The 4,279-nt window shown below is 34.5% G+C and overlaps 1 long non-coding RNA gene across 1 annotated transcript; it reads left to right on the top strand.

The window, feature by feature from the left end:
- Positions 1-567: 567 nt before the first annotated feature.
- On the top strand, positions 568-2,409 carry LOC108376322 (uncharacterized). Its single transcript, XR_001849251.1, has 3 exons — positions 568-599; positions 2,063-2,064; positions 2,341-2,409. It is a non-coding gene; the product is annotated as an uncharacterized LOC108376322 (long non-coding RNA).
- The last annotated feature ends 1,870 nt before the right edge of the window (positions 2,410-4,279 follow it).

Genomic DNA, 4,279 nt, shown 5'->3' with positions numbered 1-4,279 from the left:
CGCAGCAAACTTACTTCGGCGCGGGTTAAGCCAACACACAATGCCACCATCTCAACTCTTTTTGTTTCTTAACTTTCGCCAATTGCTGTTGCCTACATCCTGGCGCTTGCCTGTATACACTTTTTCCACATTCTGCCTCATCTTCTGCTGTACAAAACTGGCTGTCCACACTTCCAAGTCTGACAAATAAAAAACGACCACCAACAAACGCGCGACCACGAAAAACTTGACCAGCAGCCAACCAAACTTTTGCCATTCTTATTTATCGTCGCTTTCCCTTACGCGTTCGAATTTTTATTGCCTGTCCTATAGTATTACAGCCTACTTAAAGGCGCGCAAGAGTATAGGAGTGAAACGATCACTATTGAAGCAAACACGGTAGGCAGCAGCAGCATGAGTATGGTTATCTTGCAAGGCATATATAGTATATGTACGTATGTATGTTTGTACTTACAAGGCGGGCTCATTAAGCTATATGATCCAATTGTTGTATCAAAAAAAGTCTAAGGGCTGCCATTCTTAATGAAAAAATATTATGGATACTATGTACATATGCATGTATGTATCCTTACGTTGTATGTATGTACATATGTATGTATGTAGGCACAGCATTATTTATCTCCTGATAAAATACTATATTGCTTAAATTAAATGATTTCGAGTTTACTTCACGTCTGTTCGATTGCAGTACACAAACAAGAAATAAGTGGGGAGATGAGGCACTAAATATGAGAATGCAGGTACAGCTCGCGAAAATATTTGAGAAGCTTTCGAGTATCAACAGCACTTTTTAATATATTTTGTAAATGCAATGAATTAAAATTAAGAAGGAATACACAAGCTGATAGAATATAGCATAAAAGTGTTTCAATAGTTGCAAGATTCAAATTAATTCGTTCCATAGCACATAGCTCTGCAGTTCTCAACCGGTATATATAAGAATTGTTTGAAAGTACACTCCAATTGTATAGTCCTAACAAGTGCGAAAACATGATAATGCCCTACCTCGATTACAAAATGAGCTCAAGCGTATTTTTATGAATACAAAGTCACTACTAAATACTCTCCTAGGCGTTGGGTCCTATACTCCTAGATGATGGACTAAGGTTAAGTTGAGCTAGCTGGCTGATCAGTAAAGGTCTTATATACTGACCAAAAAAGTTTCCGGTGTTTACAGATATCGAGCCCTAACCGCCAAAAATATGTAAGCGACATTTTTTCAAATTTCCATTTTGACGTAGAATACGTCTTACGTTTCAATATTGGGGCTATGCTCAAATGTTATAGTTGAAATGTTTAGAGCTTCACGAAATCACTTATTGCACAAGAATTAATCAAGCGATTTCAAAGAAAAGTGCGGCGTTTCAAAGACAAAACTTCAAACACACAGATTCGACAGATTCATTTTTGTATGTAACCAATTCGGTTTCTGTCATAGAAACAACGGTAAATATTGCCTTATTTTGTGGTAAATTTTGAGTCATTATAGTGATCTAGCAACTTATGCTTTGCAAATGTAATTTTCATTTTCGGGATATAGGTTCCTGGAGCAATAGAAATATTATTGTGTACAAAGTTTATGTAAATTCGACAAATATTGAGCATTTTAAGGCAAAAAATTGTTGAAAAAATTTGCAAATTTTTTTCATTACCAAAATGCTCGAAAACCGCTCGAATGATTTTGTTTTTGTTTTCTTTAATCAAAAATTCAAGAGTTTTCCTTTCGTTTGGTATATGGGAAGTATTGGTTGATATCTTCTAAGTATGTTTATTTGATTCAAGTATATGGGCATAAATGATTTTCCATACAAAATTACTTCGTCATCATTTTGCAAACACGTACATGCGTTGGAAGTGGAAGAAGGAGACGAATAGTATGTGTGTGTAGGTATTTCGGCTTTTGAGTAGCAGATGGCGCATTATTTATAACCTAATCGCAGCGTATGTACATACATATGTAAATACATACATACATAAATTTGTTTATTTTTGTTTTAAACTATATTTGGTGGGGTTTCCAGCTGTTTCAGAGGTCTTAGCTACCTTATGCATAAATCCGAAGACGTCATCATTTTGCGAAAATGTGCATGCGTAAAAACAGTTAGGGTGCTGGCAGAGACGTGGCAGATGTCGTGGCTTTCAGCACTCTCGTAGACATAAAAATTATAGCTGATAACATGAAAAACGAAGATTGCCTGACAAAATTGNATGTCGTGGCTTTCAGCACTCTCGTAGACATAAAAATTATAGCTGATAACATGAAAAACGAAGATTGCCTGACAAAATTGGTGTGGGATTTTAACTTTATGGTATCTGAACTTACGATATACATATGTACAGTTCTGCACATAAAATAAGTTTGGTAATTTTTGGTTGAATTTGGTATCTAACTTTTTCTGGTGATTTTGTCACAATTTTAGTCTGATAATGTGCAAATTTCAAGTGGCTACGAATTACCGTTAATTTTTTAGAATTTATTAGATACGATTCGACTGGTTTTAAATTTTAAACCTATTCATCTATTTCCTTTTTTTTTATTCCAGCATTTTTCAAAAAGTTAATACAAAATTTATAATCGCATGTCAAATATCTATATAAAATCCGTTTGTACCTATTCTCTAATGCCTCGCTGAGCTATTGCCGATTCCCGACCTTTCTCAACGTTGGATGGCAGCAAATTTAAAACCCAACAAAGCATGTGTGTTTTCAAATATTTTTTTGCATCATCGCATTTTTGTTTCAGGCGTCCTTTAATGCATACCACTCCGTACAAAGGTATGGATTTATTCACCTACACACATATGCATATAGCGTGCATGCATATTTATATATGCACAAAACCTGGCATAGAGTAAATAAGCCTACACTTACAGCCGAGTGCAATTACATGGTTGCGCTGTGGCAGAAGTAACTAAGTAATAGACGTCCAGCAGAAAGCGAAATAAAAAAACCAAATAAAATTGCACGTCACATAGTTGTAGCTGCTAGCTAAAAAATACAGTGAGCGCCACATAAATATGTGCTAGGACAAGTATGCATGTGTGCAACTTTACTTGTGTATGCGTAAACCAATTTACATGGGTGTGGGTATGTGCCTAAATAAAAATTTTTCTGGTTTTGTAGACTCCGTTTTTAATGCTTTCGCTTTTTGCTTGTTTGCTATCTGATTTGCCAACATTGTTGCTGGTTTANTTTTCTGGTTTTGTAGACTCCGTTTTTAATGCTTTCGCTTTTTGCTTGTTTGCTATCTGATTTGCCAACATTGTTGCTGGTTTAGTTTTTATTTTTATTACTTTACACACACACACACACACACACACACACACAAATTAATGTTTCCCCACGTCAATTTTTATACACAGCACCCAGAGCGCAGCACAGTGTGCCGTTATGTACCTCAAACTTTGAATGTTTGATGATTTGTTGCACATACATACATACATACATACACGCGAGCTAGGCGCTTACATTTTCGGCTAACCGTCTGCGTTGTACGCAAATTAACAATGCACAAACGCGTAAAAGTTAATGTGTGTTTGTTTGAATGTTTGTGTGGCATGTGCATGCCACAAGCAAATAAAGTCAATCCACGCACTCATTCGACCCACAAATAAAGCGAAGAATGGTGTTAGTTGTTGGTATTAGTAGCGGATGGATTTCGCTGACGAAACAGTGGTGCGTTATTGAGTATTTTTAAACGTAAATCATTTTATTTTCATGCGTCATATTTTTGGTCCATAGATATTTTATTAATCTATGCAATTTAATGAAAAAAATATATTTTTTCTGCCAAATTCAAATAAAAAATAAAAATAATTTTTCACTTAAAGTGCTTTCGTGAAACTGGCTATAAGACAACATTGAACAGAAACGTCATTAAATCTTAGCCCTACTTAGGAAAAATGTTAATTTTTTTTTGAAATTCTTTTTTTTTTTATCACAAAAGAGAAAAAATTTTATGTTTTATTTCAGCACAAACCGACATTTTAAAAAGTGTATTATACACACAATTTTTTGCAATGTAGAGATTTTTTAATATTTTTTTCTTTTTCGCTAGCTCTATATATCACTACTTAATTACCTTTTTACAAAAAATTTTAGTGCGCATTTACAAAGTATGCTAGACAAAACTTTTATTAAATAAAATGCCTTGCACCGAGAACAACAAAGATCGCCAAGAATCAATGTTATTTTATAGCCCTTACAGTGCACTTTATTGCACTAAATGTGAATGGAATACAAAGCTGCATAACCGAATATTTCTTAGAAAATATTACTT

The sequence above is a fragment of the Rhagoletis zephyria genome, unplaced genomic scaffold (assembly GCF_001687245.7).
Source record: "Rhagoletis zephyria isolate East Lansing unplaced genomic scaffold, Rhagoletis_zephyria_1.1 Rzeph_scaffold_10256, whole genome shotgun sequence".
Classification (NCBI taxonomy): domain Eukaryota; kingdom Metazoa; phylum Arthropoda; class Insecta; order Diptera; family Tephritidae; genus Rhagoletis; species Rhagoletis zephyria.
Note: the sequence above shows the minus strand (reverse complement) of the source record. Positions and strands in the feature narration are given on the sequence as shown.